The sequence below is a fragment of the Geotrypetes seraphini genome, chromosome 11, assembly GCF_902459505.1.
Source record: "Geotrypetes seraphini chromosome 11, aGeoSer1.1, whole genome shotgun sequence".
In the NCBI taxonomy this organism is placed as follows: Eukaryota; Metazoa; Chordata; class Amphibia; order Gymnophiona; family Dermophiidae; genus Geotrypetes; species Geotrypetes seraphini.
The window spans coordinates 93,275,253-93,301,426 of record NC_047094.1 but is presented as its reverse complement, the minus strand read 5'-3'; the positions used below and the strand labels follow the sequence as shown (position 1 = coordinate 93,301,426).

General features: G+C 40.8%; 1 protein-coding gene across 6 annotated transcripts in view; it reads left to right on the top strand.

The window, feature by feature from the left end:
- OSBPL2 (oxysterol binding protein like 2) overlaps positions 1 to 26,174 on the top strand; it is a 198,932-nt gene that overhangs the window by 62,669 nt on the left and 110,089 nt on the right. For 5 of the 6 annotated variants that reach the window (XM_033914054.1, XM_033914060.1, XM_033914057.1 and 2 more), the window contains one exon: positions 6,772 to 6,858. The exons of the other annotated variant lie outside the window; for it this stretch is intronic. The gene's annotated coding sequence lies outside the window, so the exon portion shown is untranslated. The remainder of the gene's footprint in view (positions 1 to 6,771; positions 6,859 to 26,174) is intronic. 6 annotated transcript variants of the gene reach the window in all.

Genomic DNA, 26,174 nt, shown 5'->3' with positions numbered 1-26,174 from the left:
TCAATCAAGTTTGCTTGAAAATGCTTCCGCATCGGGGCTCCGTAGATGACGTCACCCACATGTGAGAATATATGCCTGCTGTCCCTGGATAACACCTGTTACGGTAAGTAACTGTGCTTTTTGAGATCAACTTTAAAAGTCCAATTTTGGCAAGATGATTTTGCTTTACAGCATTTCTTTTTGCTTCGTCTTCTATTTTTTGAGGTACATTGTTTCGTTATGCAAGCAGATTGATCATCTTCCGAGAGATTAATTTCCGACTGCTGAATAAGTACTGACTTGTCTGCTGAGGTGTACCGACTGGAGCTCAACCTTTTTGCAATAAAAAAAAATCCATGACACTTTGATGATGGCTGTGTTTTCTTCCAGTGATGCATGTTGCTAGTGAAGAACCATCGTCACCACCCAATTCTTTTGTTTCCATTATGAATTATAAGATCATAAAAATATCCTGACTGGGTCAGATCAATGGTCCATCTAGCCTAGTAGCCTGTCCTTGTGGTGGCCAATCCAGGTCACTAATACCTGACAAAACCCAAAAGAGTAGCAACATTTCCATGCTACCGATCCAGGGCAACCAGTTGCTTCCCCTATGTCTGTCTCACTAATAGATTATAGACTTTTCCTCCAGGAAATTGCCAAACCTCTCTTAAAACTAGCTACGTTATCCACTCTTACCACAACCTTTAGCAATGCATTCTAGAGCTAAACTTTTTTCCTGAGGTGAAATAATATTTCCTCCTATTTGTTTTAAAAGTATTTCCCTGTAACTTCGAGTGTCCCCTAGTCTTTGTAATTTATGACGGAGTAAAAATTTGATCCACTTGTACCCATTCTACACCACTCGGGATTTTGTAAACTTTAATTATACCTCCCCTCAGCCATCTCTTTTCCAAGCTGAAGAGCCCTAACCTTTTTAGTTTTCCCTTATACGAGAGGAGTTTCATCCTCTTTATCATTTTGGTCGCTCTTTGAACCTTTTCTAGTTCCACTATATCTTGAGATAAGGCAACCAGTATTGAACGCAGTACTCCAGGTGGTTGCACCATGGAGCAATACAGAGGCATTATAACATTCTTAGTCTTGTTAACTATTCCTTTTTAAAATCCTAGCATCTTGTTTGCATTTTCAGCTGCCGCCACACATTGAGTGGAAGGTTTCATTGTATGGTCTACAATGACACCTTGAATTTTTTCTTGGGCGCTAATCCCCAAGTTGGACCTGAGCATCTGGTAACTATGATTTGGATTATTCTTCCCAATGTGCTTCACTTTGCATTTATTCACATTAAATTTTATCTGCCACTTGGATGCCCAGTCTTCCAATTTCTTAAGGTGTGCTTGCAATTTTTCACAATCTGCATGCGTTTTAACAACTCTGAACAGTTTAGTGACATTTGCAAATTTAATCACCTCGCTTGTTTTTCCAATTTTAAGATCATTTATAAATAAGTTAAATAGCACCGGTCCCAGTACAGATCCCTGTGGCACTCCACTATTTACTCTCCTCCATCAAGAAAAATGACCTCTTAATCCTACCCTCTGTTTTCTGTGCGATAACCAATTCCTTATCCACAACTGAACTTTGCCACCTATCCCATGAATCTCTAATTTTCTCAGGAGCCTCTCGTGATGAACTTTGTCAAAAGCTTTCAGAAAATCTAGATACATACACTGCATCAGTGGTCTCAAACTCAAACCCTTTACAGGGCCACATTTGGGATTTGTAGGTACTTGGAGGGCCTCGGAAAAAAATAGTTAATGTCTAATTAAAGAAATGACAATTTTGCATGAGGTAAAACTCTTTATAGTTTATAAATATTTCCTTTTGGCTAAATCTTAATAATATTGTCATTTATAGCTAAAGAGACATTTGATCAAGAAACGATTTTATTTTACCTTTGTGATTATGGTAAACATACTGAGGGCCTCAAAATAGTACCTGGCGGGCCACATGTGGCCCCCGGGCCGCAAGTTTGAGACCACTGCACTACATCAACCGGCTCACCTTTATCCACATGTTTTTTCATATCTTCAAAGTAGTCAAGCAAATTTGTGAGGCACGTCTCCCTTTCTGAACCCATGCTGACTTTGTCCCATTTAATCATATTTGTTTACATTTTCCAGATTTTTATATTTTTTTTATAATTGTTTCCACTCTTTTGCCCGACACTGAAGTCAGGTTTACTGGTCTGTAATTACCTGTATCTGCTTATTAAATAAAAAACAGCAATATGTTAAGCCTGTGCACTGCTTGTTAAATTTATAGAATTGATGTCAGCTGTCGTGTCAGACATATAGAGCAAATCTATATAGCATCATACACTCATATAGGTTTCATAAATGTTGAAAGTCTACAGTGGCTTAGTAAACTTTGACCCTTATTTTTTCGCATGTGCTGGTATTGAAAAACAAAACCATCTTTTTCATGGGGTTTGAAACATGCTCTTTATAGAGTTGGTTCAAAAGTTTTTCTAGATAAGACTTTTTTTTAAAAGCTGGTTAAAAATATCCAATTTTTGACATTCTTTGAAAACTCACAAAATTTAGGGCTCCTTTTACAAAGGTGCACTAGGGCCTTAACGTGCGGAATAGCGCTCGCCAAATTGCTGCGTGTGCTAGACCTTAATGCCAGCATCAAGCTGGCGTTAGTTCTAGAAGTGTAGCATGGGTTTAGCGTGCGCTAAAATCCTGCGTGCGCTAAAAACGCTAGCGCACCTTAGTAAAAGGAGCCCTTAAAGTCAAATAGTAAAGTAATGAGATTATCTTATAAATTGAAATCATATATTTGAGAACAAAGTTATGTCACAAAATAATAGCACCAGAGATTGGGATAGTGAAATTCAAAATAACTAACTAAACAAATATACTCAGGTAACCAACTAAAATAACTGACAGAAACTTATCGATTTAAGGGGTAGGGAGGAGGGAATTTTATTATTACATGTTTTATATGATAATGGAATATAAGGGTGGGTGGGGTGGGAAAAGGGAAGGGATATGTTTTTATGTAATATATCAGTGATTGTTTGTAAGTGATGTGGTTAATGTTAATCTGAATGAATATATTTAACACTTAATGTAATTTTGAAAACGAATAAAGAATATTAAAAAAAAGAAAGAAACTATCAATCAATTGACGAAGTGAAGTGGGTGAGTTATCAATCTCAGCTTTCTAATGCAATGATGACAGACCATCTCATAAAACCTTTTTTTATTTCTGTCTTAGTTATTTTAGTTGGTTACCTGAGTATATTTGTTTAGTTAGTTATTTTGATTATATATGGTTTGCCACAGATATATTTAGTGTATCATTTAAAACCAATGTTGTCACCAGTTGACTTTCGTGCTATGTCCATCTTGCCCAGCAGTCCGCTCACGTGGCGGCCCAACAGGTCCAGGACCTGAGCAGTAATCCTCTATTTATACCCTTCTATTCCCTTTTCCAGCAGGAAAATGTCCAATCCTCTCTTAAATCCCAGTACTGTATTCTGCCCTATAACGTCCTCTGGAAGCGCATTCCAAGTGTCCACCACACATTGGGTAAAGAACTTCCTGGCATTTGTATTGAATCTGTTCCCTTTCAACTTTTCCGAATGCCCTCTTGTTCTTTTATTTTTTGAAAGTTTGAAGAATCTGTCCCTCTCTACTCTCTCTATGCCCCTCATGATCTTATAAGTCTCTATCATATCTCCTCTAAGTCTCCTCTTCTCCAGGGAAAAGAGACCCAGTTTCTCCAATCTCTCAGCGTATGAAAGGTTTTCCATCCCTTTTATCAGACGTGTCGCTCTTCTCTGAACTCTCTCGAGTAACGCCATATCCTTCTTAAGGTAAAAACATAAGAACATAAGAAGTTGCCTCCGCTGGGGCAGACCAGAGGTCCATCCTGCCCAGCGGTCCGCTCCCGCGGCGGCCCATTAGGCCCACTGCCTGAACAGTGGTCTCAGACTAATTTGTAATTTACCTCTAATCCTGTCCCTATAACCTTACCTCTACTCCTATCTGTACTCCTCAATCCCTTTGTCCTCCAGGTACCTGTCCAGACCTTCTTTGAAGCCCTGTAGCGTACGTCTGCCTATCACATCCTCCGGCAGCACATTCCATGTATCCACCACCCTCTGGGTGAAAAAGAACTTCCTGGCGTTTGTTCTAAACCTTTCCCCTTTCAATTTCTCCGAGTGCCCCCTTGTACCTGTGGTTCCCCTTAGGTACAAGGTATGGCGACCAAAACTGGACGCAGTATTCCAGGTGTGGGCGCACCATTGCCCGATACAGCGGCAGGATAACTTCTTTCGTCCTGGTTGTAATACCCTTCTTGATTATACCTAGCATTCTATTCGCTCTCTTAGCAGCCGCTGCGCACTGTGCCGTCGGCTTCATTGACCTGTCCACCATTACCCCCAAGTCCCTCTCTTGGGTACTCTCATTCAATAACATCCCTCCCATCGTATAGTTGTACCTCGGGTTTCTGCTTCACACATGCAATACTTTACATTTCTCAACGTTGAACTTCATTTGCCATTTTGTCGCCCATTCCCCTAGTTTGTTCAAGTCTCTTTGCAATTCCTCACAGTCCTCTTTAGTCCGAGCTCCCCTAAATAGTTTGGTGTCATCTGCAAATTTTATTATCTCACACTTCGTCCCTGTTTCTAGATCATTTATGTATATATTAAATAACAGCGGCCCGAGCACCGAGCCCTGCGGAACACCACTCGTGACCCTCCTCCAGTCAGAGTAGTGGCCCTTCACCCCTACCCTTTGTTTCCTACCTGCCAACCAGTTTCTGATCCATCTATGTACGTCTCCGTCCACCCCATGGTTCTTCAGTTTCCGGAGTAATCGTTCATGAGGCATCTTGTCAAAGGCTTTTTGGAAATCAAGGTATATGATGTCTATGGAGTCACCTCTGTCCATCTGTTTGTTAATTCCTTCGAAGAAGTGTAGTAAGTTGGTTAGGCACGATCTCCCTCTGCAGAAACCATGTTGGCTGGTTATCAGAAGTTTGTTTCTTTCCAAGTGATCATCGATGTTTCTTTTATCAGTGTTTCCGCCATTTTTCCCGGAACCGAGGTCAGACTCACCGGTCTGTAGTTTCCCGGGTCACCTCTTGATCCCTTTTTAAAGATGGGCGTGATGTTGGCCGTCTAACAATCCTCCAGGATCACGCCTGTTTTCAGGGATAGGTTGCATATTTGCTGCAGTAGTTCTGCTATCTCCTCCTTTAGTTGTACAAGCAATGATTTTGTCTCAGCTGGACTACTGCAATGTCCTGTACCTGGGAGTAATTAAAACCAGGTGCAGGACATTGCAGGTGATCCAGAACACCATGGCCAGATTGATAACCGGAACACCAAGATATGAGCATAACCTCATATCTCCAACGATTGCATTGGCTACTAGTTGTATTTAGAATCCAATATAAAGCAATTATGCTATGTCATCAATCTCTATATATAATGTTCAATATAGCTCAATTTATCCTTTAGCTTGAACCAATCTTCAATATATATCTCGAATACCACACCGTTAGTGATACTCGTACATCAAGCTATTATATTTGATTTAAAGAACCTTGGAACACCACTCCAGGCTCCTTGAAGTCATTGTCTTAAGCTTGACATGCAGGTCAGATTCTGTGTTAATAACTATCCATTGTAAATTAATTTAGTCTTAATTTAAAGTGTAAAGTGTAAATTTAAATATCTTCATTATATCTTAAAGGCTGTTAGTACTTAAAACTTTTATTTACAAGAACTTGGCTTATTCATGTGGGCTTAACCATCGGGATAATTAGGCCGCCGACATGTTTTGCTGGAGCCTTTTCAAGGCGTTATCCCTGAAAAGAAGATTATATGATTATCCTATATTGTATTGGAAAAAAAAAACAGTTAATACCTACTACAACCATTCTTTAAAAATTTTGGGATAGATACATATCAGTTTAACTTAACCTGCCAGCTATAGAGACCACTTTTTTCTCAAATAAAATGGCGGCGGCGTCTCACTACTTTGTTTAAATATCTTGACGTCAGCTCGTCTGATTACCAACTATCAAGATCATTGCACTCTGAAAATTCAGCACTGTTGAAAACAAAAGCCAATCCCAAGTATGTGGAAATGAATGCTATGACCTTTTCATGTGCAGGAGTAAAACTGTGGAATTGCCTTGTCCAAATTCGGAAATGTGGTGATAGGAGTTCATTCGGGAAACTGCTGAAAACGCAATTATTTGTTGATGCGCATTTGACCTATTGTAAGGATTAAATCTTTCTGCTTTTATTTGTTCTGACCTGTTTCAGTATTTTATGTATGTAACTTTACTGTAAACCGTTTTGGAATAAAACGGTATAGAAATTTTAAAAATAAATAAATTGGCTTTATAGCACAGCCTTTCACATTTTATTATGATGATTTTTAGCCATCTATATTATATTTCTATGTCATTTATTTTATATGATTTTATGTGTTTTTTCCCAGTTTGGACCTCTGATGCAGGCAGTTTGTGCCAAAATACGGCCCATGTTGGATCTTTCAATAAATTGAACTTCACTATCCCAATCTCTGAGGCCCTTGGTACTGTTTTTTCCTCTCACTGATTTGGTGTGTACTTTGCGTCCCTCTTCTGATTGGTTTATACAAAATAACAGACAACATTTTATGGGGATAACTTTATTATTACTAGAGCCACAAAAGACTAAACTTTGACATTTTGTAGCGCATCCATTTTTTTGGGCTCACTTTGTCTGTTTGGTATTTTTGTTCTTTATAATAGTTTCTACTGGTGAACTGGATTGGAAACTGGTTGACCGACAGGCGACAGAGGGTGGTGGTAAATGGAATTCGCTCGAAGAAAAGGAAGGTGAGTAGTGGAGTTCCTCAGTGGTTGGTACTGGAGCTGATTCCATTTAATATATTTCTTTTGGATATTGCTGAAGGGTTAGAAAAAAAAGTTTTGCCTTTTTGAAGATGACACGAAGATAGCCAATAGAGTGGAAACCATGAGAATTTATTTTATTTATTTATTTTATTTATTCACTTTTCTATATCGTTCTCCCAGGGGAGCTCAGAACGGTTTACATGAATTTATTCAGTTACTCAAGCATTTTTACCTGTCTGTCCCGGCAGGCTCACAATTTACCTAATGTACCTGGGGCAATGGGGGGATTAAGTTACTTGATCAGGGTCACAAGGTACAGCGTAGGTTTGAACCCACAACCACAGGGTGCTGAGGCTGTAGCTTTAACCACTGCGCCACACACTCCCCACGTGTCACACACTCCCTACTCCAAAAATTAGAAGAATTATCAAAGGTTTGGCAATTAAAATTTAACACAAAGAAGTGCAGAGTGATACATTTGGGGTGCAAAAATACAAAGGAGATGTATGAGAGAGGGAAGAAAAGACTGATGTGCACATATCAGGAGTGGGACCTTGGGGTAATTGTGTCTTAGGATCTCAAGGTGACCAAACAATGCAACAAGTCCTGAAGCTCCTTCTCTGAGTCCTGATGACTGCTTGCTGCCTAATTTATCCAACTTATATTCAGACTCTCCTCCATGGGTATGCAGTGCCTAATTGGGTATGGTAGTACCTAATGGAGAAATATTACAATCTGGGAAGTCTAGAATGACCCCACCAAAAGATTTGATTCTGATTGTTCCTCTGGATCGTATGGATAAGAATTGTCCTGCTATAATTTCACCTACTAAATTATTCTTAAAACTAGTTTCATTTGTTGGTTGAGTTGGACATGAACTTTAGTTCTCCTGTCCCCCTAAAAAGGTTTCTAATATGGAGTTATGGAAAGTAATATCACAGAAGGAACATTATCCAATTGTCTGTCAGAATTCTGTTCCTTTACAGGGGAAGCTGCTTCTAGAATTACCAAATTGGAATCTGATGTTACTATGATTAATGGGAAATTTAATGATAAAGCAGGGAAACTTCAGGTCTAGAATACATTTCAGACTCCTCTTACTGACTTACAAGTGCATTCACTCTGCAGCCCCCAATATCTCTCCTCACTTATTCTCTCTTCCTATTCTCCCCCGTGAACTCCTTTTATTGGGTAAAGTAAGTCCCTCCTATCAGTTTGAGATCGGGGTTGGGCATGGACCCACTTGATGCATGCATTGTCATCGATAGAGGCATTGTCTCCTGGATCAGACTGTTGGCCTACACCTCAATACACAGTCAATGCTTTTCTTAACGCACGCTCCCTGATTCCCATAGTATGACTACTTAGAGGAGTCTGACTCAGATATCTCCAACCATTCAGACAAGGTTTTGCCAGAATATTCAACAGAAGAATCCTCAGGTATAACTTCTGATCCACCCCCTTCTCCTCAACATCACAAGTCTCCGCCAAAGAGTATATGTTTTACTTGTTTCATGAGACAGATGGGTCAGGCTTTACCGATCAAAATGGAGACAGAGGAGGAACTTTACTCTGAATATTTGAACTTCTTGACTTTGAGGCACCACCAAATGAATGCATTAAGTCACCTTTGGATAGGGTCATGAAAAGCTTTAAGAACTGAGAGAATCCCCCATCAGTCCAGGTAGCTCATAAAAAGATAGATACACAGGTACAGAATTCAAAAGTGTCCAGGCTTTGAAAGAACTCAACTTCCTTCATTAGTTGCAGAATCTGCTCTTAAATGATCACACAGCTCACAATGTTACACTTCTGCTCCTCCAGGCAGAGAAGCCAGGACATTGGAGTCCTTTGGTAAATGCATTTTCCAAACATATTAAAATGAATGAAGATAAAGACCATATGGCCTATCTTGTCTGTCTGTCCATGTCGTCTCCTTTCCTCTCCTCTCCCTTAAAGATCCAACGCACTTGACTCAAACAAATTTAGATACACTTTTTTTAGTCTCCACCAAGTCTGTGGGGAGGCTGTTCCAAGAATTCAGCACCCTTTCCATGAAAAAATATTTTCTGAGGTTACTTCTAAATATTTCCTCTTTCCCCTTCATTCTATGCCTCCATATTTGAGTTTCCTTTCAATTGAGAGAGACATGCCTCATGTGCGTTATGCTATGTAAGTATTTTAACATCTCTATCACATCTCCTTTTCCCCTCCTTCGATGCATTTGATTTTTCTTCCTAAATATCTGCAGTGACAATTGCATTGCACTGTTTAGCCTGGCTACACTCACTTTCTGTGAGCAGGTAGGATGGATATTTATCTTTTGCTTTCACATTGGATCTTGCCATTTCCAATACAAAGTCTTGCCCTTTGGACTGGCCTTGGCCTCTCATGTCTTCATGAAAAGCTTAGTGGTAGTTGCGGAAGCCATTTGCACAAGGGAGTTTCATGTTTTTCCCTTCTTGGACGACTGGTTGATCAGAAGGCTTCATCGTAGCAAACAGCTCTGCAAACCATCAATTCGACAATTCATCTCCTGGAGCTGCTTGAGATTACAGTCAACTATCAAAAGTCACATCTGCATCCTTCTCAGATGCTGGATTTCACAGGGGCTCTTCTGGCTACTACTCAGGAACAAGCTTTTCTACTGAACATAAGAATTTGCCTCCGCCGGGTCAGACCAGAGGTCCATCTCACCCGGCAGTCCGCTCCCGCGGCGGCCCATCAGGTCCATGACCTGTATGTGATCCCTTATAGCTTTCAATCCTTTTTTATCCTTCCTTATCTATATCCTTCTAACTGTACCCTTCTTCATCCTATATCTTCCCTATCTATATCCTTCAATAACTTCTTCTTTCAAGAATTTATCCAATTTCTCTTTGAAACCCTGTAAAGTACTCTGTCCTATCACACCCTCCGGAAGCACATTCCAGGTATCCACCACCCTCTGAGTGAAGAAGTACTTCCTGGCATTGGTTCTAAACCTGTCCCCTTTCAGTTTCTCCGGGTGCCCCCTTGTTCTTGTAGTTCCCCATAGGCTGAAGAATCTGTCCCTCTCCACATTCTCAATGCCCTTCATGAACTTATATGTCTCTATTATGTTTCCTCTGAGTCTCCGCTTTTCCAGAGAGAAGAGCCCCAGTTTCTCTAGCCTGTCTGCGTATGAAAGATTTTCCATACCTTTAATCATATGTGTAGCTCTTCTCTGGACCCTCTCAAGTATCGCCATATCCTTCTTCAGGTACGGCGACCAGTACTGAACACAGTACTCCAGATGCGGTCGCACCATTGCTCGATACAGCAGCAGGATAACTTCCTTCGTTCTGGTTGTAATACCCTTCTTGATGATACCCAACATTCTTTTTGCTTTCCTTGAGGCCGCTGCGCATTGTGCCGATGGCTTCATTGTGATGTCCACCAGCACTCCCAAGTCCTTTTCAAGGTTACTTTCCCCCAGTAACAACCCCCCCATTTTGTAGCAGAACCTCGGGTCCTTTTTCCCTACATGCATGACCTTGCATTTCTCCACATTGAAGCTCATCTGCCATTTATTTGCCCACTCCTCCAGCTAGTTCAGATCCCTTTGTAATTCTTCGCATTCCTCTACTGTTTTTACCCTGCTACAGAGTTTGGCGTCATCCGCAAATTTTATAACTTCACACTTCGTCCCTGCTTCTAGGTCATTAATAAATACATTGAATAGCAGCGGTCCGAGTACTGACCCCTGCGGAACACTGCTTGTAACCTCTCTCCAGTCTGAGTAGTGGCCCTTCACTCCCACCCTCTGCTTCCTGCCTGCCAATCAGTGCTTAACCCATCTGTGTACGTCGCCTTCCACCCCGTGGTTCCACAGCTTCCTAAGCAGCCACTCGTGGGCTACCTTGTCAAAGGCTTTTTGGAAGTCAAGATAAATGATGTCTATGGAATCTCCTCTGTTCATCTGTCTGTTTATCTCTTCAGAGAAATGTAGTAAGTTCATTTGATACGATCTTCCTTTGCAGAAGCCGTGTTGGGTCGTTTTCAGTTGCCTATTTCTGTCTATGTGCTTACTGATGCTGTTTTTTATCAGTGCTTCCACCATCTTGCCCGGGACCAAAGTCAGACTTACCGGTCTGTAGTTTCCCGGGTCCCCTCTCGATCCCTTTTTGAAGATAGGTGTAACATTTGCTACTCTCCAGTCCTCCGGGATCTCCCCTGTTTTCAAGGATAGAGTGGACAATCTTATTCATCTCTGTCAAACAGTCTCTTCCCTTCAATGCACTTCCACATGTCAGATGTTAATCCTTCTTAGTCACATGGCATCAACGGTACACATGACTCCATTGGCGCATCTTCACCGCAGAGTTCCACAAGGGAGCCTGTCAACCCAATGGTCTCAAATCATGAGACATCTGTCTGCTTCAATGCAAGTCACTTCAGACCTCTGTCACGCTCTCCAATGGTGGGATGATTCCTTATAATCTAACTTGAAGATTTCCTTTCCAGCCCCTCACCACCATCACAGACTTTAACCACAGATGCTTGGAAAAATAATGGAAGTGTTGCTGAAAGAAAGGATAGTGTATTTCCTTGAATCTAATGGGTTACAGGATCCGAGGCAACATGGCTTTACAAAAGGTAAATCGTGCCAAACGAACCTGATTGAATTTTTTGATTGGGTGACCAGAGAGCTGGATCGAGGATATATGCTAGATGTAATTTACTTGGATTTCAGCAAAGCCTTTGATACAGTTCCTCATAGGAGGCTGTTGAACAAACTTGAAGGGCTGAAGTTAGGACCCAAAGTGGTGAACTGGGTCAGAAATTGGCTGTCGGACAGACGCCACAGGGTGGTGGTTAATGGAAATCGCCCGAAGGAAGGAAAGGTAACTAGTGGAGTCCCTCAGGGTTCGGTGCTGGGGCCAATCCTGTTCAATATGTATGTAAGTGACATTGCTGAAGGGTTAGAAGGAAAAGTGTGCCTTTTTGCAGATACCAAGATTTGTAACAGAGTAGACACTGAAGAGGGAGTGGAAAATATGAAAAAGGATCTGCAAAAGTTAGAGGAATGGTCTAATGCCTGGCAACTAAAATTCAATGCAAAGAAATGCAGAGTAATGCATTTGGGGATTAATAATAGGAAGGAACCGTATATGCTGGGAGGAGAGAAGCTGATATGCACGGACGGGGAGAGGGACCTTGGGGTGATAGTGTCCGAAGATCTAAAGGCGAAAAAACAGTGTGACAAGGCAGTGGCTGCTGCCAGAAGGATTCTGGGCTGTATAAAGAGAGGCGTAGTCAGTAGAAGGAAGAAGGTGTTGATGCCCCTGTACAGGTCATTGGTGAGGCCCCACTTGGAGTATTGTGTTCAGTTTTGGAGACCGTATCTGGCGAAAGACGTAAGAAGACTTGAGGCGGTCCAGAGGAGGGCGACGAAAATGATAGGAGGCTTGCGCCAGAAGACGTATGAGGAGAGACTGGAAGCCCTCAATATGTATACCCTAGAGGAAAGGAGAGACAGGGGAGATATGATTCAGACGTTCAAATACTTAAAGGGTATTAACGTAGAACAAAATCTTTTCCAGAGAAAGGAAAATGGTAAAACCAGAGGACATAATTTGAGGTTGAGGGGTGGTAGATTCAGGGGCAATGTTAGGAAGTTCTACTTTACGGAGAGGGTGGTGGATGCCTGGAATGCGCTCCCGAGAGAGGTGGTGGAGAGTAAAACTGTGACTGAGTTCAAAGAAGCATGGGATGAACACAGAAGATTTAGAATCAGAAAATAATATTAAATATTGAACTAGGCCAGTTACTGGGCAGACTTGTACGGTCTGTGTCTGTGTATGGCCGTTTGGTGGAGGATGGGCAGGGGAGGGCTTCAATGGCTGGGAGGGTGTAGATGGGCTGGAGTAAGTCTTAACAGAGATTTCGGCAGTTGGAACCCAAGCATAGTACCGGGTAAAGCTTTGGATTCTTGCCCAGAAATAGCTAAGAAGAAAAAAAAATAAAAAGAAATAAAAAAAAAATTTTAATTGAATAAGGTTGGGCAGACTGGATGGACCATTCGGGTCTTTATCTGCCGTCATCTACTATGTTACTATGTTAGAATGGAGTGCTCTCAGTGGAATGCCATTGAGAATAAAGTGTCCTTCTGTGTTTGAGAAATAACACAAAGAACATGTTATTCTCAATAACATTCCACTGTCTTATTTCAGGATGGCTTATCAAAATCTAAGATCCTGTACTCCTTTTTTTACTGATCTGCTGTAAGTGACTGATTTTTTGAGATGGACTTTTAGCTGTTTAGTGGCTAATAGTCCATCATAAAACAGTCATATGTGCATTCCATTGGAAGAGGATGTTGATTGAGTAAAGATAATAAAAATATAAATATAAAATTATACCTGTTTGAGGCTTATATGGATGGGGACAGAGTTCGTGGGGACAAGGACAAATCTTTTCCCTGTGTCATTTTCTATACAAGATCCCACCTCCTTTACATGGAAGCAATAGAGATTTGGAATTGTGCAACTGCTTGCAGCATACTTCTCAGAGCAGTTTATTTAACAGGGAAGCAGACTGTCTTGGCAGACAAATTGAGCAGACCCCTTTAACATCTCAATGGTCTCTTAGCACATCTGTCTTATGCCAGATTTCTCCAGATGGGGAGCACCAGACCTAGATCTCTTCACTTCCCCCACCCCCCACAACAACAAACTTCCAAGATTCTGCTCCAGACTCCATATGATCCCAATTGCATGACATTAGATGCCTTCCTCATTCATTGGGGGGAGCAGATGCCTCTACGCATTTTCTCTGATACCTCTAATCAGGAAAAACTCTGCTCAAACTTCACCAAGATTGAGACACTGTGATACTCATAGCACATCTTTGACCATGCAAAGTTTGGTTTTCGCTCCTTCTAGAGCACTCGACCAAGATAACCGTGCATGTTGTAGCCATTCCCAACACTACTGAAGCAGAATGAGGGATCCTTCCTTCATCCCAACCCCTGCTCCTTATCACTAACAGTATAGTTTCTATTACAGAGCAAGTAAATACTTCCTCCCTCTCAACTTCAGTATCTGCGGTCACTGAAACTGTTAGAAAACCTTCCATTCAGTGCTATTGCCACTTCAACTGGACAAGATTTTCTTCCTGATGTATTTTTCATTCTCTGGAATGCCTCACCTGTCCACTGCCATTCATACTGTGCTACCTTCTCCACCTCTCTAACTCTGGTCTAAAAACCAAATCAGTTTGTGTACATCTTGGTGCCATCAGTGTGTTTCATTCTTCCTTGAACAAAAAACCTTTCTCTGTTCACCCCTTGGTAGCCCGTTTCATGAAAGGACTATTCCACATGAAACCAACTATCAGGCCTACATGTGTTGCTTGGGATCTTTTTTTTTTTTTTTTTTTTTTTTTTTTTTAAGTTCAAAATAATTTTATTAGTTTTATGTTTAGAACAGTAATACAAAAATACAAAAAGTATATTATCTTAACGTTGTACTATTTGTTCTCATGAAGTCTCCCTTTTGAGCTGCTTATATCTTGCTCTCTCAAACTTCACACTTGGAAAATTGTTTTCCTCATGGCCCTCCTCTCTGCATGCTATGTGAGTGAACTTTAAGCTCTTGTATCAGATCCTCCCTACACAAGATTCAAACTTATCCAAAATTCTTACCTAAAGTCATCTCAGAAGTCCACCTCAACCAATCCATAGTTCTGCCCGTTTTCTTTCCAAAACCACATATGCATCTTGGAGAGGCAGCTCTTCACATTTTGGACTGCAAATATGCTCTGGCATACTACTTGGACTGGACTAAACCTCATAGAGAATCCTCCCATTTTTTTGTGGCTTTTGACTCTTTAACAGACTCAGAGATCCTGTTATCAAGAGAACCATCTCCATGTATACTCAGACTGGGCTGACGCTTCAGGGCCATGTAACAGCCTGCAGTGTTTGAGCTAAGGCTACTTTAGTGGTTCATTTCCATTTTGCATCAATTGAGGACATCTGCAAAGCGGCTACTTGACCTTCAGTTCTTATACCTTTTACTTCTCACCACTGTTTGGAACATAACACCAGAAGGGAGTCAGTTTGGACAAACAGTTCTGCAAAATCTGTTTCTTTTCAGAGCACCAATTTTCCCTCCAATCCTCTTGTGTGTGTGTGTGTGTTTTGCTGGGTTTTTTTTGTTTTTTTTTAAATAGAAACATGACTGCAGATAAAGGCCAAATGGCCCATCTGGTCTGCCCATCCACAGTAACCATTATCTCTTTCTCTCTACGAGAGTTCCCATGTGCCTATCCCAGGCCCTTTTGAATTCAGACACAGTCTCTGTCTCCACCACCTCTTCTGGGAGACGGTCCTATGCATCTACCACCTTTTCTGTAAAAAAAAGTATTTCCTTAGATTACGCGGGAGCCTATCACCTCTTAACTTCATCCTATGGCTCTCTCTTTCCAGAGCTTCCTTTCAAATGAAAGAGGCTAGACTCATGCGCATTTACATTACATAGGTATTTAAACGCCTCTATCATATCTCCCCTCTCCCACCTTTCCTCCAAAGTATACAGATTGAGATCTTTAAGTCTGTCCCCATACGCCTTATGATAAAGACCACATACCATTTTAGTAGCCTTCCTCTGGACCGACTCCATCCTTTTTATATCTTTTTGAAGGTGCGGTCTCCAGAATTGTATGCAATTTTCTAAATGAGGTCTCTCCAAAGTCTTATACACAAGCATCAATACCTCCTTTTTCCTACTAGCCATACCTCTCGCTATGCAACCTAGCATTCTTCTAGCTTTCACCACCACTTTTTCAACCTTAAGATCATCACATACAATCACACCCAAGTCCCGCACTTCTGTGGTGCACATAAGTTCTTTACCCTCTAACTGTACCGTTCCCTCGAGTTTTTGCATCCCAATTGCATGACCTTGCGTTTCTTAGCATTAAATTTTAGCTGCCAAATTTCAGACCATTCTTCAAGCTTCACCTGGTCTTTCTTCATGTTGTTCACACCATCCGGCGTGTCTACACTATTGCAGATTTTGGTGTCATCCGCAAAGAGGCAAATCTTACCTGACAACCCTTCAGCAGTATTATTTATAAAAATGTTTTAAAAGAACAGGCCCAAGAGCAGAACCTTGAGGCGCATCACTGGTAACGTCCCTTTGCTCAGGTGATCTACATTGATCACTACCCTCTGTCGCCTTCCACTCAGTCAGTTCTTGACCCAGCCCGTCACTTTGGGACCCATCCTGAGGGCACTCAGTTTATTTATTAGAAGTCTGTGTGGAACACTGTCAAAGGCTTTGCTAAAATCTAAATACACCACATCTAGCACACATCCTCTAGCCAATTCTCTGGTCACCCAGTCAAAGAAATTGATCAGATTTGTCTGACAAGACCTACCTCTAGTGAATCCATGTTGCCTACAGTCCTGTAATCCACAGGATTCCATAAACTTGACCATTCTCTGTTTTAAAAGTGTTTCCATTAATTTGCTTACCACAGAAGTCAGACTTACCAGCCTGTTCTTACTTCTTCCTTACTTCTACTTTTGCCTGGATCATGTTTAAATATCCATATATTTCTCCAGATTCATGGTCCTGGCAGCTTGGGCATCCCACATGTGAGAATATTATGCCTGCTTGTCCTCGGAGAAGCAAAGACCTGTAGCAGGTGTTCTCCAAGGGTAGCAGGCATACATTCTCACAACCTGCCCACCTCCCCTAGTTTGCTTCTTAGCTTTGTTACTGAACTGATGGTCCTGTGAGCGGACGTCAGGTGGGACGTTACTGCCTAAGGATTTAAAGGGACAGTGCATTTGGTAATGTCCATACCTGACATCACCTACATGTGAGAATATATGCCTGCTATCCTTGGAGAACACCTACTACAGGTTAAGTGTCTGCTTTAGGGCAGCAAGGTTTTCTTAAGCACAGGGTTTGATTTCTGTATGTATTGCAGTATTTGAGCAATGTGGCATGAAACATTAAAAACAAAGACCAGGTAAAGAGTAGCACATGACAGGACGTGTATGAAGGATTTCAGTACCTGCCATGGGTTTGGAGTGTTTGGCTTTATGCCTCCATTGCCTGGGAGGTAAACTAAAATTGTCATTGCATTTGTAAATGTTATGGGCCCCAGGTGTGTTGGTTCCTAAAATAATGGTACATGTAGCTTTTTTGTTTTGTTTTCCTTTGACTGTTTGACTCAGTTAATATCAGACTACTTTTTTTTTACATCTCATTGGTTAGCTATTAAATATACATTAAAGGATTTCAGGAGATGATCTGGTTATACCAGTTGGGTTAAAATGTGTATATATGATTGGAAGCTAATTTTAAAGCTTTTAAAAAAACTTATTTTTTAAAATTAGCTTTTGAAAAAGAAAATAATTTAAATGCTCATATATATAATTAATCTATCAAGGTTTCTCCTGTCAGACACAACAAAACCAGTTTATTTGTAGCTATGTGATTGCTGTTCTATCCTATGTTTTTTGGTGAGCTTTTTATACTTTTTGTTTTTGTAAACTGCTTTGATCTGTTGTAAGTTATAGTGGTATATTAAGTTTTTAATAAACATGTTACATGGAAGTTTGGTTGAATATTGGCAAGCTAATTTGGCCAGATTCCAGATAAGCACAGTTCATTCTTGCTCATCAAACCATGTTGTAAACAGAAAGTCTGAAGTGAGTTTGAGTTAAAGTTAGTTAGTTGTGGTCTTGATTCTGTGTGATGTCTGTCTGAGGGAAATCCAGATTAGAGAATGACATGGGGGACAAATTTTTCCCTGTTCCTGTAGGAACTCATTTTCCCATCCCCTTAGTTAAATCAGGCAATTGAAATAAGGACTGATCAGAAGACAGCAACAACCTATTTGGAACATACTCAGTCATTCTGATTACCAGATAACAAGGTAGGCTCACGTTTACAATTTTGTATATTAAATACAACAGTTTGGTTACCAGCTTCAGGTAGAATTTCCTTCAATGTAGATTCCTCAAAATCAGAGTAATATGATCATGATTCCCAGAATCTGTTAATTTTCTTGCAGTATTATGTACCAACTGCAGTCTTTCGATACTATTCTTTGAAACATCTTGGTCTAAAGAATAAGTCCACCTGGCTGCTAATTAATATGGACGATCTTTTTAAGATGCTCTACTGTAAAAAAGAAAAAAAAAAAGGTTTCAGTTGTTTTCTACATCTCTGCATGATTCAAGATCTTACCACCTGACTGATCTGAGAAGACATTTTCAAATACCTGTCAAAATGTTACCTCTAAGCTGACAAAATCATCACATAAATGCAAGGAAGAACCAGCTGGAGCTTTTTGAAAGTTACATAATAATAATAATAATAGCTTTATTTATATCCTGTCATACCTTTTCAGTTCAAGATGGGTATACATTATTGAAGCGAACAGAGTAATTACATAGTACTGGTACAGTTGCAGGTTTATGGAGAGTGCAGGTGTATCAGGGCTACATGGCTACTGATCTAGTTGAATTTGTTTTTGTCTTTTGTTTCACTATTTTGTGTACCCCCCCAAACAAACAAACAAACAAAAAATCTTCATCAATTTTATATTTCACATGAAACATATACACACCCTTAGTGTCTGAGAAATCTCTCACTGTTTGGAATGAGCACTATAATACGTGTTAGAGTAGACTGAGGAGCCTTCTGGAACGCTTCTGAAAGTGTGGTGGTGTCTGAGAACCTGGTCACAATGAGTGAAATGGTGATATGTAAGTCTCTGCATCAAAGAGCTTGCCACTATGTAACAAGATTTTTGTTCCTGGGCAGTAAGTATAATTTCCTAATTGCTCATGCCTAAAAAGTATGGAAAATGTCTGTTTTTTCCATAAAACTTTGCTTTTGGACCAGAATAGTCAAATTTTGCAATTTATCTATTTAAAACGTGAAAATGCCAAATTTTTATCTTTTCATTCTTATAAAGTCATAAAAAGCAACATAGGAATCACAATTAACATGTGTTTTAAAGTTATACATAGATGACCACGGAAGATTTAGAAATGAGTAGTTTATAGAGATTTGTAATTATATTGTAAGTCACTTTCATGAATCAGCCCCCAGATGTAGTTTCCCATCACGTTCTCACTATTGTCCTTGGTAGCAGCATTTGAAGTCCAGTATATCCTGGTGGAAGTGTCCACTTTGCTCCTCTGAGTATGCTTCCATGTTCTCCTTGAAAGTCTCAAGAGGACCATCAAGGACATGGACTTTGCGAGACATCCTATGGCCCATTTTAGTGTAATTCTTCACTAGATTCTCAACCAACTCATGTAACTTTTGGCCTTGCGATTGCCCAGGAAGCCCCAAATCACTACGACAAAGCTGTTCCAAGCCACTTTCTCCTTCCTAGTTAGCTTCTTGGGAAATTCCTTGCACTCCAGGATCTTCTTTACTTCAGATTTGGGAAGATGCCTTGAAGGTACTTAAAGGCTGTCCGCGTTTTACTCCTTCCCATTTATTGGTATCTAAAAACAGAGGTACTGGGTCTAGACTAGCAGCAGCCAGTAAACTGGGGACATAGGAAAGGTGTTCAAAAAGATATCGGCTCAGCAACCTGCAAAGGTCACCACCTAGAAAGAAGGGAAGGAACACCAGAGATCAACTACAATCTGTGGCGTAGTAAGGTACTTGTGGCTCGGATTGGCCTCCGTGAAGTCGGAATACTGGACTAGATGGACCATTGATCTGACCCAGTAAGGCTATTCTTATGTACTTATTAGGTCTGATGTGATGACAGTGGTAGCATCAGCACCTCTGGGGGGTCCACCAGTGGTTCCCATTTGACATTGTTTTCCCCCACAGAGAACTCGGTCCGTTGTGGCCTTTGGTAGTGCACCTTTGTGTCCCTGTTGTCCCAAAGGCAGAGATAGTAGGGAAACTTGGTAAAACTGCCTTGGAGAGACCCATTAGGAATGCTACTATTTTGAAAAGTCTGATGATCTTCCAGCTATGCTCATCATACTTCAAGGTACCTAGTAAGGTATGCTGTTGTTAATCCTCTTTGAGGTGCACTGAGTGATCCAGCAAAAGAGATAGGTACTTGTTCCTGTTATAGAGCAGCATAACTGTGATGCTCCTGGATGAGTCGTCAATGAAGTGATGTCACTCTTTGCGGTTACCGGTGATTGCAGTTGCCTCAGACAGACTGGTCACATTGTAGCAGAAGCAGAATCCATCTTGATAGGTGAAAAAGGTGGAAAAAGCTTGGTGACACTTCTTCTGATCTGTGACTTGCACGCTTTTCATACAACAAGTTCCACTGCTTGAACCTAGATGTCAAAAGCTCAGCATTGGACTTGGTAATTGAAGTCTTTTGGTTTGGATAGTATGGGTTTCTCTTATTAGCTGCACCACTGATCTTGTAAACTGGATCTACGTCTCCCTCTTCTCTGACTTACTGCTCTCTTCTGAAGACAGCTGTTCTTTGGGGGGGGGGTCTGGGTAGCTTAGGACAATGTGGCACTGGGGTGATGGATAAAGGAATGTCTGGATATGTGATTTGCAGATGTATGTATGCCAGTATGTCGTTTGGAAAGGTCCACCATGCAGAAGTAGCAGTTGCTTGAATGGTCAGTGGGTTCCCACCAAATTCTTTGAATAGAAAACTTCATGGCTCTCTTTTCACCTCTGTACCATCCTAGAAGAACAAAATGAAATTGTGGTAATGAAAACAATAAATTTATTTCACTTATGACTAATGTGTATGAGATTCTTGCAACATATTTCATATATAATATACAGTGGAACCTTGGTTTACGAGCAAAACCAAAATACTCGTATATCAAAGCGAGTTTCCCCATAGGAAATAATGGAAACTCGCTTTGATACGTTCCTCCACCCCCTGAGGCCAGCGGCGCTGTTCCCCGCCCCACTCACAAAGACCCCCCCCAAGTGAACATTCTAAGAAATTTTATAGCAGAAAATTCCACTATCCCAGATTTTTTTGGGCAGTGCTTGCATGTGGAGTAATGTGCCCAAAGTTTGTGTTGATCCCTAACAGACATGCCAAAATATGCCTTGTAGGCATTGCACATCTTAGTAGATGCTTCATACTTTTAGCTGCATACATAGCAAAATGCATCTGCCATGCCTTAGTAAAAGGGCCCCTAAGTTTAGTCAGCTTGGACTCAATCTGGAATGTTCTGCAATATGTAAATTTCAAAATATCAATGTCCTGGTCACAAAAGCAAAGTTAGAGAGGAATGATAGTCATTTTCTTTATTTTTGTGGCTTAGGCAATTAAGAAAGAACACTTATTACCCAGGAGCAAAAAAAAAAAAAAGTTACATAGAAGGGAAGGCAAAATGAGTGGTGAAAGCTTTTGTTTTCACTTCTAAGAAGACTCCCAGTACTCATACTGTGTGATGCCAGAATGAGCCATGTAACTACTTACTCATTAGTAAAGATACAGTCATTGTTATTCCATGAGGTGTTTTGTTGCTATAAATACTAATTAGAGCATGCAGAGTGAGAAAGGGGGAGGTAGAATTACTACAATCAGAAGAGGGATAACATTTTGGCTGCTAAAATATTTGAATGCATACAATTCTGTATTTAAATATTTCATATGCAGTATGTATAGCATCTGTGTCTTTTCACAGTCGTTACAGGATTTAAGCTATACGACTTACAGCTTTTGGTGTTCACACTCATTTTAAACAAGTCTTGAATTTTATTTTATAGAACATGTGTAATATGTTCTGCCAGTTTTATAATGTGATCTATTACCATAGAGACAAGTGTGCATTTTGTATTTTAGCATTTGGTATAACTTGTCAAAATTGTAGAAAAATATGGTGTAAAACAGTAATAACGCTATTATGATCCCAGCATAAACTGTTGATGACTATTTCCTTGTCTGGTGCTTTTCCTAACAGATTAAAATTCTGCTAAGTGTTCAGTTCATTTACACAGACTAGTATAGGGGATACTCCTGTGTTTGGTTTTTTTTATTTTTTATTTAGAAAAAGTAATAAAGAACATTATATAAAAAAGTATAAAACAATACAGAGCAATAACCCCCCCTCCACAAACCACCAGTGAACAATGTGCCAAATCGGGAAGCTATATGCAAGAAAAGAAACCCCTTACCATCCCACCCCCGCCCCTCTCGGTTCTGGGAGAGAGACAAAAAGAAAGAAAAGGCAATACAGAAAAATTATAATACGTTCCGTCACAACAAATATGTATCCCAACACTTATGAAAGCTGACAAAATGCCCATGTTGAAAAGGCATCAATTTGGACATTAAACATAGTCCAATTTAACCAACACCGAGTTTAGAGTTGCAGATTGCTTCGACCAACATGCTAGAGTCAACTTGGCTGCCATAAAAATGTAAGCAGTAAACCTATGTGCAGGTAATGGCATCCCAGGAGGCTGTTGATGAAGAAGACAAACATCTACAGTCATGGGGTACGATGAATCCAAAACAGAGTTCAAATGTCGCAAAATTTCAGTCCAAAAAGAGTGCACCTTTGGACACTTCCACCAAATATGAAAAAAAGTCCCTTTGACAGCACAAGACCTCCAACAAAGTTCAGAACTTTGGGGGAACATGTTATGCAAATGAGCTGAAGTAAGATACCAGTGATAGAAAAATTTGAAGTCCAACAATGTGCAGTATATTGGTGGCCCAAATATCTCTCCCATCGAGCATGGGGTTCTGCTGAACTAACCAAGCTTGATATAATTTACTTAGGCCCCTCTCCCAGTGCCCGTTCACAAAGCTTTTTCCATCAAGGTCTCTGTAAATTCTATTTCTTCTTTCCCCCTTCGCTTTCTAGAAGCACACAACTAGTGGTAGCGAAAAAGGTCTCTATCAGGAATACTATATTCAGACGTAAGCTCTTCAAAAGGGAAAATTTTCCTATACACCCATATTTGATCCAAAGTTTTTAGAGAATTCTGAACCCAATTAAGAAATGTCCTATCCTGTTGGTTTGGGGAGAAATCTGATAAGTAAGAAATAGCAGAGAGGAGAAAATATCTCCTATCAGGAAATAACTTGGTGCATTCAAGTTTCAAGTTTATTTAAAAATTTGATTTGATTGCAAAATCATAATTCAATGTGATTTACAAATAACAATCCATGACGGATCCATGTAGCCAGTGGTATCCGCATAAAGCAATTAACTTCTGGAAGAAGCTGATGCAACCTATCCAAGGGGAAGCCAAAGGGAAATGGTCTCAAGCAATTGCTGCTCCAAACGAAGCCAAGGTTAAAAGGGCCATGTCTCCATTCTGCTACAATTTGCAGCTGAGCAGCCTGATGATATAGTGCAAAATGAGGGAGACCCATTCCTCCTTTGGATTTTGGTTGATATAATATCGCTCTTCTCACCCGTGGAGGTTTTTTCTATTTAGAAAGAAAAAAAACCTGCTTTGGAATATCTATAGGAAGTGCCATAAATAAGTATAAGAGTTTAGGGAGGAACACTATTTTAATAACTGTCAGGAGAACTTGGAGATGCTCTGTGAAGATGAAGGAATTTTTTTCATCGTTTAGTGACGAGATGAGACTTGGGTCTATCACAGAGATTAAAGCATAAAGTGCTTTGGAAAAATGTATCGCATACCCGAATGCTGTGACGTAGCTGCAGACGTTGCTGCAAAAGAAGGTGCTACGTCGCAGCGTTCGGGTACGCAATACATTTTTCCAAAGCAGCATTTAGTGGGATTGTGCACTTTTTATACAGTTGAAGGCTCATAAGACTCCTGAGGCAGGCCGGTTGGGCCGAAGCATGCACATGTCGAGTCATAGAGTCATTTTATGAATTTTGGAAGAATAAAGGCATTTGGATTCATCAGATGAGTTTAAAGACACTTTTGTGTGCACCATTCTGATTGGGACAATTCCACCTTTGTGCTGTGCCTAACTTTGGGCGCCGTTTAATGAATTCTGTCCATAGTGCATGACACTAAAGGGATTTGTTGGTATTATTTGAAAGATTCCGCTTATGAAAACAGTGCAATCTGCTTAAGCAATTTGTATGTTCAGGTAGCTCTTTCTTTCTTCTTGTGCCTTTCTACTGTAAGCAATAGTGAGTAGGCTTAGGACAGCTGGTTTGGAGGTGGTTAACTTGTGAAATATATCAGAAGGTGAAAAACAAGATCTGTTTACAAATAAACATGCTACCAAAGAGCTTCATGGTTAATCATGTGTGTCACCCCCAGGCACTCCTGGGGCCGGCCCAGCTCAATTGTATGTCATGGTCTTTGCTTCCTAAATGTGTGAGGTTAGTAGCCAAGAGCTCTCTCGGTGAATTTGTAATCGATTCTTGCCGACGCAGCTGAGGCATAGGGTAATGTTTCTGAGAATTCAAAGGCATTTGATGTATATTACTTTCATTTTTTAAACTATTGGCAGCAATCTATATATCACTGTGCATGCCCCTATTCCTTATTGCTGAGGAGGTGCACTCAACCACTAATGATGTTTAAAAAGCACTTTTTTTTTTCTTTATGAAGTTCTGCTTTTTTTTTCTTTTTTCTTTTTTCCCTCTCTGACTGTATTATGACCTCCTTTGTATACAACACGAGCAATTTTTAGTAAATTTAATTTGGTCTTAACCTTATCCCTATTGGGCATTTTGCCATATTACAGAACTACAGAATAACTTGGCACTGATGATTTGTGCAGGAGGAACAGCTTAGAGTAACAGGGGTTACTGTAGGTCAGAAAAAAGAGCTGCAGTTGCGGCAGTTGTCCACAAAGACCGTTGCACTGGATCTGCTGCTTGCCACAACAGCCTGTGTAAGACACCGATCAGATATGCCTTTTTGAAGTAAAGTTTTCTGACTTCCAAATTGGATAGTCCACCTGCCAATGGCTTACTGTGATTTTGGCGGTGTTAGAGTGGAAGGTTACTAAATCACTGAAGAGGAAACTGCACTTCTCTCCTCCTCCTCCAAACCAACTACCTGCTCCTTTGATCTGATTTCTACCAACCCACTCAGTGCTATCTCTCCCACTGTTATTCCTCCTATCCATCACTTCCTCAACCTATCGTTCTCCATTGCAACTGTTCCTGTTGTCTTCAAACATGCTGTAGTTACACCTCTCTTCAAAAAACCCTCACTAGACCCCCATGTACCCCTCCAACTATTACCCCATAACCCTCCTCCCCTTCTTATCCACCTGCTGCCTGGACTTCCTTTTATCTCAAACTATTTTTGATCCACTTCAATCAGGCTTTTGCCCACTTCATTCCACAGAAACTGCCCTTGCTAAAGTCTCCAACCTGTTTCTGGCCAGATCCAAAGGCCTCTACTCTATCCTCATCCTTCTCAATCTATTTACTGCTTTTGACACTGTTGATCACCACTTAAGAAAGGTTTGGACGAGTTCCTGGAGGAAATGTCCATAGTCTGTTATTGAGAAAGACACGGGGGAAGCCACTGCTTGCCCTGTATCAGTAGCATGGAATATTGCTACACCTTGGGTTTTGACCAGATACTAGTGACCTGGATTGGCCACGGTGAGAACGGACTACTGGGTTTGATGGACCCAGTAAGGCTAGTTCTTATGATATGCGCTGTCCTCATTGGGATTTCAGGGTTCTGTTCTTGCCTGCTTTTCTTTCTATCTCTCCCACTGCACTTTCCGTGTATGCTATGGTGAATCCTCCTTCACTATCAATCGGTATACCCCAAAGCTCTGTCCTGGGACCTCTCCTTTTCTCCCTCTATACATGCTCCCTTAGTGCACTGATATCCTCCCGTGCTTTTCAGTATCACCTCTATGCTGATGACTCCCAGATCTACCTCTCCACACCAGATATCTCTACAGCAGGGCTGCCCAAGTCCAGTCCTTGAGATCTACTGGCAGGCCAGGTTTTCTGGATATCCACAATGAACATGCATGAGAGAGATTTGCATATCAAGAAGGCAGTGCAGGCAAATATCTCTCATGTAATGTAATGTAATTTATTTCTTATATACCGCTACATCCGTTAGGTTCTAAGCGGTTTACAGAAAATATACATTAAGATTAGAAATAAGAAAGGTACTTGAAAAATTCCCTTACTGTCCCGAAGGCTCACAATCTAACTAAAGTACCTGGAGGGTATTCATTGCGGATATCCAGAAAACCTGGCCTGCCAGTAGATCTTGAGGACTGGACTTGGGCAGCCCTGTTCTACAGGAATCTAGGCCTGTGTCTCAGCCTGCCTGGATATTTCACTGCCACCTAAAACTGAATATGGTTAAGACCAAGTTTCTTATCTTTCCCCCTAAACCCACTTATCCCCACCCTCT